Here is a 12,889-nt window from a genome sequence, read left to right on the forward strand (position 1 = left end):
CCAAAATATCATTAACTTAGGGATAGCTAGAGCAAAAACAGTAAATTGAGGAAGATACCTCCTATCTCCTCTTTACTCCTTTCCTGACAACACTCTTATCTTTTTGCACAGTCTTCCCAGGTACCCAGGGCCCAGCTCAAGATCATTCCCATGGGTCTTTTAGCCCATGTGTTGTATTAACATTTTATTGTTTAAAACCTTTTCCTTTAGAATCTCTCTCAGTGTAGCCAACAAATATGCAATCATACGTCAAATCTGGCTTTTAACAAGGGCTACCTAGAGATAAACTCATCAAATGTACCCAAACTATTTTGAGGTACAAAGCAGGTCAACGGTGAAAACAATTTACATCAGACTGGCTACTTTGTTTTATTTATTTATTTATTTATTTATTTATTTATTTATTTATTTATTTATTTTTGGCTGTGTTGGGTCTTCGTTTCTGTGCGAGGGCTTTCTCCAGTTGCGGCAAGCGGGGGCCACTCTTCATCGCGGTGCGCGGGCCTCTCACCATCGCGGCCTCTCTTGTTGCGGAGCACAGGCTCCAGACGCGCAGGCTCAGCAGTCGTGGCTCACGGGCCCAGCTGCTCCGCGGCATGTGGGATCTTCCCAGACCAGGGCCCGAACCCGTGTCCCCTGCATCGGCAGGCAGACCCTCAACCACTGCGCCACCAAGGAAGCCCGAGACTGGCTACTTTGTGATCACCCAATGTACTTGGGTTGGACTACCTTCCAGTTAATACATAGGATGTGGAGAACTTGAGAGAATTTGAAAGAGAGTTGATTACTTGTACAAGGGATCACTGGGAAGGGCAGTGGGGGGGCACACAGACAGGTCCCAGATAAAGTTGGGCCTTTATCATTGTTAGAGGGTGAGATTAGGGAATTTGCTAGGTTTGGGTTTGTGATTTGTGAGGTTGGACTATTTCAGAAGGGCCATGCAGGGAACATGTATAAACTTTCTTATCAGCCTGTCCAGATGCAGAGCTAACAGGAAAGGGGAAACTGAGGCTTAAAAGAAGTCAGTGGTATGCTCGCTTAGGCAGCACATATATGGAAATTGGAACAATACAGAAAAGATTAGCATAGCCCCTGCACAAGGATGACACACAAATTCATGAAGCATTCCATATTTTTGTTTGGGGTTAGCAGATGCAAACTATTATATATAGAATGGATAAACAACAAGGTCCTACTGTACACAGAGAACTATATTCAATATCCTGTAATAAACCATAATGGAAAAGAATATGAAAAAGAATATATATGTATAACTGAATATATATATATATATATATATATATATATATATATATATAAAAAACTGAATCACTTTGCTGTACAGTAGAAATTAACAAAACATTGTAAGTCAACTATACTTCAATTAAAAAAAAAAAGTCGGTGGTCCACTATCCAAAAATAGGGTCAAACTCTATTACATTGGTCTTTCCCTGTAATGTGTGACTTCCCAGGGGCTCCTAACTCCAGAAACCAAGGACAGCTTCCTTACAGACTAAAAGAAGATAAAGCAAGGAGTGCTAAGAAACCAGGCTGACTAAACAAATTTGGAGAACAAGCATTAAGAATGTTGGGGTCTGCTCCCTGCATTCCTTTTGTACCTATTTCCTGAGCTAAATGTGGGATCACACATAGAGGAACAGTGGAATGATAGAACCTCATGACCCTCAGATACAGCTTTTCTAAAGGGCTGGAAATTGTAGATGGTGTAAAAGGTTCTTTCATTCTTCCAAAACTATGTGCTAGTAGAGTATTAATATTTGTAGGGCAGGAGCAATTATAAAACATTCATGATAGATTTCAAAATCAGGCCTCCATGTATATTCATTCATTCATATATTTTTTCATTCATTCTTTTTCAGTGGAAAAGAACCTATCTATTTAGCAAGCCAGGTATTGATACTTTTCCATGTGCTCGGATACATTGGTAAGCAAGATAAATCACCTGTTCCCATGGAGTTTGTTTTTTGTGGGAGGTGACAGAATTAAAAAAAAAAAAAAAAACAGCTTCATTTCTATTAAGTGTTATAAAGAATACCAGGGTCTAACTTAGCCTGAGATGCAAAGGAAGGCAGCCCTTGGGGGGATTGATGGCTAGCCTGAAACCTGAAGCATCAGTCCAGAAGGTCTTTAAAGAAGTTAATGCTCAGTGCACGTGTTCCCATTTTCTAATTTTTGTGTTTAGCCAGCACTATATTTAATTGGCCAGATAGAAATAGGGCAAAAATTGAAAATGGGACTCTCTGCCTCTGTAATGAATTAAATAGTTTTCCATAGCATTAGCTGTAAATGACACTACTGAACTGACAATTTCTTTCTTGTTTGGGCTTCATTTAAACTTCTGAATGGTATTAAGAGGTTATTAGAGATTAATCTCCAATTAGGTATTCTGATAGCCCAAGAAATTGTCAAAGGGTCCCTCTGGCCATACTTTTTAGCATTAAAGAGATATTGAATTAATAATATTTTGCCATCTCTTCAGACCTTTAAACTCCTGTGACTAATGTCCAATCATTTAGCCCACTTAAACAGAATGTCACACTCTGAGCCTTCCATTCTGAACAGGTCACCGTAGGCTAGAGCTCATTAGTGTTGAGTGTCCATTTCAGAAGCTGCAGCAGTCACTCAGCCCCTATATTTTAAGAAAATAAGTAGAAAATTGTTTTCTCCCAAATGGAAGGGTTATGAAGACAGTGCCATATGTCATCATTATTGTGACTAAAAAATGTCATCTAAGCTCTGTAGTGCTGTATAATGCTCCCACATAAGGCCACAAAATCATGTTGTGTTAGTAAGTGAGGCTCGTGGCACCATTCCCAGACCCATCTGGAGTGCTGTGGACAGCACAGGATAGCATCCAAAGCCCCGTTTCAAAAAGCAGGAGCAGCTGGGCAAGGCAGTTGTGGTTTATGTGGGATTCTCATCCACCAAAGCAAGAGGTGAATGAATTAACCAAGTATTTGCAGTGAAAATTTAAAGGGAAAGGCCAGGAAGGAATAAGTTGAAAAGAATCGCCCTCATTTTGTTAAGCTTAAAAGTTAAGTTTCTTTTCTTTCTCTCTTACACTTATTTTTAAGCTTACATCTTTACTAGACTATGAAAAGATATTTTATCACTTAGGGATTTAGCTGTTAACTAACTTTTTCCTTTCTTTACCTGGTTTCTGTAACTGCCTTGCCTACTAGGCTAATGTGCAAATAATAATAATAAGAGTTATAAAGGTGTAAATTATAGGGCTTGACTAATTGTAATTTCTAAATTGGGAATTTCTAAGGAAGAGATATATGGTAGAAGTCCTTAGTTGGTTTGGATTAGATGACTTTTATAGACATCTTTTATGTTTGACTCCCACTGTTTCTTCCCTTTTCTGGTAGGAGCTCCTCGATTTGATTTTCCCTTAGGGAACTGTGGTCTTCCCTCATCCCCACTTTTCTGCAGTTTTGCTGGGTCTGTCAGTGGTGGTAACTCACCTTCCTGAACCAAGAGTGGGTAGACATGTGACCCAAATTACACCAATAAGACTGCCCTTCTGCTATGTTTGAATTTTAAACAAAGAGACACAGGGATAGAAAATGGTTGGCCCTGGTTCATCCCTCTGTGGAAAATTGGAGAGAATTCCTATGAGTTTCTTCTTCCTTACGTTGCCAAAGCTGTCCTAAATCCTGTTCTTACTAAGATCTTGTTGTAAAGGATTCCCTTATTTTCAGAGCTATTCTATTTCCTTCCAACATATTCAATTTTAAGCAAAATTACTTCTGTGTATTGTGGTCTAAGAACATCAGCTGATACCATGATATCAAAACCTTCATCCAATCAGATAAACTAAAGATATACTTGCTTAGACAAAGACATTAGGAATATAGTAGATATAGCTGGTTGTATTATAAGGATATGATGTGTGTTGGTGGGGATGGGACATTAAAAAAAGCAGTGGGGGGTTTGAATTTGGAAGGTCTTAAATTCTAGAATCTGGAATTTGCTTTTTGATAAAGTACAGAGGAACAGAAAAAAAGGCAACCCTATTTCTATACCATTCCCATGACATCCATGGCCTCGTACCATGACATCTGTGGGTTTCAGTTATCTTATCTGAAGTGATGGAGGTGGGCTGGATGATCTGAAGATCCTGATTAGTTCTTTGGTCATGTAATTATGTATTATTACCCTGTAGGCCATGGTGAAATGTTGAAAGTTTCTGAGCAGAAGAATGACAGAATAAAAACCATGTTTTAGGATCATTTTTTTTAAAAAATGACACTTCCGTAGTTAAAATTGAAAGAAAATATCTAAATTCTTCTTTACTCATTATAATTTTAAAGACAGGTTTGTGAAATATCTAGACCTTTAGAGCAAGAAAAGTACTTGGGATTACTAGATAAAGTCAAAGGCAAGTTAGTAAAGGAAAAGGCTGATCTAGCATATTAGGTGAAAATTTTATTAGGGGTAAAGAAAATTCATTTAAGAAAAGAAATTCTAATGGACGTGAAAAAAATTCAACAAACTTTAACAAAATTCCTTAAGCGGATACACATAATTAATGATTGCCTAATAAGCAAGAGTAAACTTATTTTGATTATTTGAAATGATTTTAAATTTAGCTTGTATCTGACAGTGTTGAAATGTTGAAAGGACCTTTAAAAAATTTTAAACATGCAGTTGGTCTCCCTGTCTGAAAACTACCCTGTTACCAATACATTTTCTAAAATATGTCTGCCTATGAAATATCACAGAGAAAAATGCACAAAACAAAAATCAAAATGAAGAATTATCATAAAGACAACATCCCTGTGACTACCACCCAAATCAATAAATAGATCAGAATGTATAGCCTAGAAGCTTCTTCCTACCTTCTCTCATCACTACTTCTTCCTTATCTCCAAAGGAACCATCATCCTGACATTTAATATTATAATCACTCCCTTGGTTTTACCACCTAGTCATGGTCTAGTTTTTTCCTGTTCTTTTAATTTTGTCCTAACAGAAATATGTGGCCTCTTTCACTTAACATTATGGTTGTGAGATTCATCATTGTTGTTGTGGGAAGCTATATCTGACTCATTTTGCATACTGTATAGTAATCCATACATCATTATGCTACAATGTATTTATCTATTACAATATTAATGAGTATGGAGGTTGTTTACACTATTGATTCTAAATCATACCACTATTAGCATTTACATACATATTTCTTCAAGCTCATGTACTTACATTTCTAGTGCGTACTTTTTAAAGAGTGGAATTTCTGGGCTGTGGGTTACACATATGTTCAACTTTAGCAGATAATGTAAAGACATTTTCTAAAGAGGTTGTAGCAATCTATACTCCAACCATCGCTGTGTGAGAATTTTTATTGATCCACATATTTGACAACACTTGTGATAGTATTTTTAATTTTAGCCAATCTTACACATGGGAAGTATTATTTCATTGTGACTTTAATCTGCATCTTCCTAATTAATAAGAGAGTATGTTTATTTTCCACTTCCATGTCTTCTTTTGTGAAGTTCCTATTTGCATCTTATTTCTTGAATCTTTGGCTTGATAACTTGATAACTTTCATTAGTTCTAGAAGCTTCACAGCTGTTATCTGTTCAGATATGATGGCTGCTCTTTTCTCTCTCTGGATCTTCTCTTCTTACTGTATATTTTATGGCTGATCTCCTCCTTGTACTTTCTTTCCTATGTTTCTCTCTGCTTCATTCATTATTCTAAGTTGTCATCCAATTTACTAATTATTTTGTCACTTCTGTTTAACCTGCTGTTAATCCCATCCACTGCATTCTTAACTTCGATTATTGTATTTTTATGTTCTGAAATTTCCGCTAGTTTTTTTCAGTTTCTAGGTCTGCCAATATTCTGCCACTTTGTCATTTATCCTATTTAACATAATAAAGTGGTTGCTTTTTAAATCTATGATGGTCACTCTAGTATCTGGACCATCAGTAGGTATGCTTCTGTTCTTTATTGTTTCTGCTGATTTGTTTCATATGGTTTTTGTCTCCTAATGTGCCTGGTTATTTTTTATTTTATTGGGCCTTGTTTTACAGAATTATTTGTAGAAATAATTTAGGTATCTGATATTGTTATCCTCTTGTACATGGGATATAGGTTTTCTTTCTAACCTGAGAGAAGCAACAATCTTGGATTCAGCTCTTCTGGAGATGAGTTGCAAGTCCCTGAAAGGGCCTGTCTGTTTCTCTTTTAAACTTAGTCCTAAGATGCAGCATTTCAGTATCCCTACCCAAAGCAAGGGAGATATGGTAGTTTTCCTCCACCTGCTAGCTTAGACACCAATATTTGTCCACTTAATCCAACAAGGCTGTAAAAACCATCATCAACCTATGGCTGTCTGCCATAGAACTGGCAAACGACTTTAAAAAAAGGCCTTCAATTCCAAGCTTACCTCTCTGAGCCTCTATCTTCCTGGACTAGTGATTCTTTACTATTTTAATAGTAGTTAAAGCAGTTATTAAATATATACACACATATATTAAATATTATAAATATATAGGCACTTTATCCTCAGAGGGTGGCTTTTCCAAAATACTTAATAGACCATTTCTGGAAATAAAAGTCCCTTATTTGGTTCAATCCATTTTCTATACTACTACTATAATTATAGTTTTAGAAGAAACCTTTGATTGACTATTCCCCTTTTTAAATATTTTATTAAATATTTCCATTTCATTCATTCATTCATCCCATTCCATTTCATTCCATTTATAATAACATCTAAACAACATAGCTCATAATTTGTAGCTTTTTATAATCTAACCTTAGTCTTAGTTTCTGACTTTATATAGTGTCATTCCCTACCACATACACTATTATTCTAAGGCTAGGAAACTGCATTGTTCCCTAGTGACAAGGGACAGTCTAATGTTCTCGTGCTTTTAACTCATGCTGTTTCTTCAGTCAGAGTGTGCTTTCATTGTTTGGTGGTAAAATCCTATTCATCTTTCTAGACAGCTTTTATGTCAACTCTTTTGTGAATGCACTACCTAAACCCAGCTCAAACATAGCCACAAAAACACACAGCAGACCTGATCCTTCCCTCCTCACTTTCTAACATGAGTTTCCATGTACCTTATAAGTGAACCACACTAACCTATTTTCTGAATGCACCCTACTTCCATACCTTCATGCTTTTGCTCGTAACAATCTCTTTGCCTAGAGAAGACCCAACTCATGCCTCAAAGAGCCTCTATTGTTCCCTTTCTTTATTGCCCACAAGAGCTGAGTTAATACATCATTCCCATAGCACTTTGTCCATATCCCAATTATAGCAGTTTCTAGTTATTGTATTTATTTTCTGAACTATTGGTCACACCCTTTTTCTTCCTGAGATCATCTCTTTTTATATCTTTTTTTTTTTTTTTTGCTCCTGATTCAAAACAATAATTGATGTACTCCTAATATGTGACAATTAATATCTGACTGATACAAGGAAAAATGCATATAATGTGTCTCCATTTCACTAGTTATGAGATAGTTTTTCACAAATGGATTCAAAAATTCTGTTTATATAATGGACCCAAAGTTCAGGTCATCATATTTTTTATTTTTCATAATAATAGAGGAAAAATGGCAAGAATTAATAAAAGCCAGGCACAATTCCAAAACCTCATTTAGCCAGCGTGTTCTCTTGCTTCCACCGAAGTGTGTCTAACAAATAGAAGGATGCTGTATTCTCTCCATTTGGGTTTTGCTTGTTAGCCTACAGTGGAGATTTCATTGAGCTGTGAAATTGTTGAAAGCATTCCTCTCTAAACATTAGTGGAGTTAAGAATCGACTGGGAAAATTGTTAATATTGCAGATTTATGACCCTACGTGTCTGGTTCAATAGGGCAGTGTTGGAGCCCAGGAATAAGCATTTTGTTCAGTGCCTTATGTACTTCTACTTCAAGGATTCTGCTACCATCGTTAAAAATGGTCCACTTTTCATGTAGTTATTGCCCTAGAAATACAACAAACTATTGGGCACAGAAGTAAAGCCTAAATAATCAGATGCTGAATTCTAGAAAGCTGAATAGAAACTGTCTTAGCTCTATTACAATTGATGTAGTGAGCAAAATGAAACTCTATTTTTCTATATCTAACAGCAACCAAAGGGGCATAAATACCAGGCAGCAATAGTTGTGGGAGGGAATTTATGAATTGCCTTAGAAACCAATTAAATATTGCTTAAGAAAAACAACAAGTCAGAGGAAGAGACAAACTTAAATTAAGAACATATGTTATCCTGAAAGGTATTTCTCTGGGCTAACATCTACCCCAATCCCCACAAATACTTTACTTCTAATAATTCCCCTCTCCTTTTTGTCTGCCTGCCATTCTTTTAAACGATGGTACTTAACTAAGATTATAATCTGGCAACTGTGCTTTGACAGACCATGAATCTGTTTGTGGAATAGATGGATGAAATACAGACTAGAGATGTTGATTGACTCATAAGAACTTATTAATTTATTTCAGAAATATTGTCCAGCCAAATAAATATAAACTTTAGTGCTTTTAAAATATCTGTGGTTTGGTTTGTAATGGGGTGTGTCAGCACTTTTTAACAGATGACCTCTCAAGTTTATGACCTTGATGGACACTTTTGGACAGAACAACAGTAGCAACAAAACACACACATACATTTGCAAGTGTGGACCGACCTATACAGCCCTTCTACCTAAAAAGAGAAAGTATGTCACGTTTTTACAGTTATAAGCATTAATGTCCAATAGCATTTCTGCTCTCTTTTTTTTCAGCTTTTTATAGTGTTACTTTCAAGCTATACCTGCCATTTGTATTAGGAGCATATATCAGTATTTGGAAAGAGTAACATGCTAAAGTGTGGGCCCAACTCATATGCTGTATATGTGAAGTTTTTGGCATATTTTGGCTTTCTGAATTCACCAAGTAAGTCGGCCAAGATGGAAATATTAATCGGAATATGTGGGGGCATTCTGATTTTATGGTATATCCATAGAAATGGCATGATTGGCCAAGAAAGCATGTTTAGGATTCATATGTTTTAATTATGAGATACGACTCTTTTGGATCTCATTTTTGGCCCAGTTTATTATTTTAGTTCTTTAAAACTAATAATTAGCATATGTAGATGTTAAGAGTTTTAATCTGGAACATTTATTTTTTTCTTTTTAGTGGTTTATCATAAATTAAATTCAAAAGGGGATCAAGAAAAGAAAAAAAAGTTTTGTGATCATGTTATAATTTATTGATGTGGATAGCAAACTCCTAATTTTTCATGGAAATAATCCCTCTATTTTCTTTGTTTCCACCATTCATTATGTAATCAGTAAGGGGCAGAGGGACTGTTTTAATTGTAATAGTCTTTCCTCTGAAATCCAAGTAAGTACACTTCTAAAAGTGAAAGCTGGAGCATGTTTTTTATTTGTTTATTTCATTAAGTTTTATTTTGGGACTAAATTTATTTTTACTAACAGCAGTGAAAAATGAAGTGCTAAGACAGTGCAAGAGAGAGATTGAATGTGGAACTGATGATCTAACAGAAGTACTCACTTGAGAGTTTCAGAAAAGCATCAAAATCTGTGGGAACTTCTGAGAATGATTTGGTTTACATATAACTATAATGGGCTCACCTTTCAGGGGACAAATATATGTATATTCTAAATCAGAGGTCATATTAAAAGCAAAATTAAAAGCACTGATATTTATTTAGTTATCAGAGCTGTATTAGCATGAAAAGAATGATGTTTATTGTTCCCGACTACATATCCTGAAAATCTGTCTTTATAATCACGATAAGCAGCACAATCACACTTTACACAGGGCAGCCTGTAATGTGTACGGTCCCTACCTTGAAATGCAGTGTTGTTTTTTTAAATGAGGAATATTCTGACGGATAAGACTTATTTTTGTATTGTGTCTGTCAACTCGTTCCTGCACACAAACGCTCTCTTTCTTCCCCTTTATGTCTCTGCCCTACTATATTAAAGGATTGATGTAGGTAATAAACCTGACCTACTTCCTAGATTTAAAACTGCATCTGTCGGTAACTTACTAAAGAGTTTGATCTCTGATGAGCTAATCAAGGCTTATACTGTCACTGCAACAGAGTATATACATGGAGTCGTAAAATTGTTTCACCCTATTATGTGTAAATTGGAATAAAATGATACTAGCACACTATCAGCACAAATGCTTCTAGAACTTTTTCCTGAAGAAACAGATCTCTTCCTAAGACACAGGACCAAAGTAAAAGAACAGGACACCAAAAGCACCATTATCCACCTACTTTTTAAATAGAAAACATACATAGACATTTCTCAGCCTCAGTGGTAAGAATAACAGGAAAGCATATATGATTTTTAAAAACCAGGTACATCTGAGTATACAGTCAGCAGCTTTAAGAAAGAAAAGTAATGTTTTAATTGGCCTTTTTAGATACATGACACACATCACTTCTTAAACAGAATAAAGGTCCCATGGAAGTGCTTTTTTTATTTTTATTTTTTATCACTTATTAGATGAAATACCATGGACTAACTGGGATGCTGGCTAGGCTGGATCCTGAACCATGATCAAAATTAATCATGCCGTCTGGAATTTAGTGACAAGCATTCGAACGCCACATTGAAAATGCCAGCATCTGCTTAATAGCATGAACCCATTCAACATTGATGTATAACGGCACTAAGACAGAAAATGTTTTTTCCTGAAAGTGAAATAAGTATCTATGTAATTAAATTCTGGGAGAAGAAACTCATGAGCTTTAAAACTGAAGTAGTTTGGAGATTGTTAACTTACATTATTAAAATTAAATCGTTAAATCGTTTTTTCTGTTTGAGAGAAGAATGCGAAATTGTTAACTATGGGTTTACTGGTTATGAATACCTACCTGCATTTGATTCCAACTTCTTAAGTATCCATAGAGATGTTTAAATAACAAGCTACTATTTATGTTAGGCAAGATTCAGCTAATTATTAAGAATGAGGTGTCAAACTATTAACAGGGAGAGAATTGACTTTCTACTGTATTCTATACTCTACTCCTGAATACATGTACAAGTTATATCCTGGACAATGAAGTAAATGCTCACTCTACAGGCAAATTAAACTTCAGAAAGAAAAATTATCATCTTCTTTTTCTTGTAAGTGGAAACGTAGTTCAAAATCGGGGAATGTGTACCTTCACTATACAGTCATTTCTGCTGGAACAACATATTCATTTCTAAAAATCACTTTGCTGTGGAAGATCACAGAATAGAAACCAGGGGGCCTTATGGGGGAAACGAGGGGTAGGTACAACACTGAAAAACTTTACTATTGGCATTATTTTATTATTATTATGTATTATTGATGTGAAAAATAAAGATAGGAACCTAATATGAAAATGGTAGCACGGTTTGACAGATGTTAAATGATTAAGAAATACATGTATGCATGTAAGTATACTACTTTATCTCAAAAAACTGCAGACGGTCGTCCGTGGAAGTGGGCACCAGAAGAGCTGTGGTTTGTTTGGAAGGAGGAGGATCTTACATCCGGAGGAAAGCTGCAACACTAAATTAGGGTGGGTGTGGCTCATTTCAGAGGCAGGGAACTGAGGTGCCTGGTAGATGTTTGAAGAGCGTGTGTTTTGTGTATTCCTACGAAGCTGGGGTCAGCTGAGTGCCGCTTTTGTGCTTACTTCCAGCGTCACCCAGACGGAACAGCCCAGGAGTAAACACTATTCCCAAAAAACTCATTATTCCCTAATCTATCAGTTGAATTGGACCAACTTTGCATTTTCAAAACAAGCTGGTAGCAGAACTGACTCAACTGGAATCTGAGGATATTTTAGTTATAAATATATGCCCATTATGTCATCAACTGGTTATGTCAAAATTCTAATATTCACAGAATATACTTCTGTTGAACATAGTTTTCCTTAAGCTGAAAACTGTTACTAGGCAAAGGTTTGTTGCAATTTTGCCCTTGAGGTTTCCTCAAGTCCACTGACAGGCTGTCGTGTTTGAAAGATTACAATGCCTGTCAAATCTTTACAAAATTACTCTCTAAGGAATTATTTTAAAAAATGAATCGGTTAAGAATTATCAAGTAATACTTATAAGAACAGATCATTTTAATTGAATTGATACTGTGTGCCAGGAACTGCTTTATACTCTAACTGCATCATCCATCTCATTTGTCATTCATTCAAGCCCCTGAAGATTGTTCTGTTAATACACCCATTTTACAGAACTGAACACTACAGGGTTTATTTTTTTAACATCTTTATTGGAGTATAATTGCTTTACAATGGTGTGTTAGTTGCTGCTATATAACAAGGTTGAAGCAGCAACACGTATACATATATCCCCATAACCCCTGCCTCTTGTGTCTCCCTCCCACCCTCCTTATCCCACCCCTCTAGGTGGTCACAAAGCACCGAGCTGATCTCCCTGTGCTACGCGGCTGCTTCCCACTAGCTATCTATTTTAAATTAGGTCATGTATATATATCCATGCTACTCTCTCACTTCATCGCAGCTTACCCTTCCCCCTCCCGGTGTCCTCAAGTACATTCTCTACGTCTGCGTCTTTATTCCTGTCCTGCCCCTATGTTCTTCAGAACCTTTTTTTTGGTTTTTTTTAGATTCCATACATATGTGTTAGCATACGGTATTTGTTTTTCTCTTTCTGGCTTACTTCACTCTGTATGACTGACTCTAGGTCCATCCAACTCACTACAAATAACTCAATTTCGTTTCTTTTTACGGCTGATTAATATTCCATTGTATATATGTGCCACATCTTCTTTATCCATTCATCTGTCGATGGACACTTAGGTTGCTTCTGTGTCCTGGGTATTGTAAATAGAGTTGCAATGAACATTGTGGTACATGACTCTTTT

The 12,889-nt window shown here is 36.1% G+C and overlaps 1 non-coding gene across 1 annotated transcript; it reads left to right on the forward strand.

Moving 5' to 3' along the window:
• The first annotated feature begins 1,030 nt into the window (after positions 1-1,030).
• On the forward strand, positions 1,031-1,137 carry LOC132364152 (U6 spliceosomal RNA). The gene has a single exon (XR_009502710.1). It is a non-coding gene; the product is annotated as a U6 spliceosomal RNA (small nuclear RNA).
• The last annotated feature ends 11,752 nt before the right edge of the window (positions 1,138-12,889 follow it).

The sequence above is a fragment of the Balaenoptera ricei genome, chromosome 3 (genome assembly GCF_028023285.1).
Source record: "Balaenoptera ricei isolate mBalRic1 chromosome 3, mBalRic1.hap2, whole genome shotgun sequence".
NCBI classification, from domain to species: Eukaryota; Metazoa; Chordata; class Mammalia; order Artiodactyla; family Balaenopteridae; genus Balaenoptera; species Balaenoptera ricei.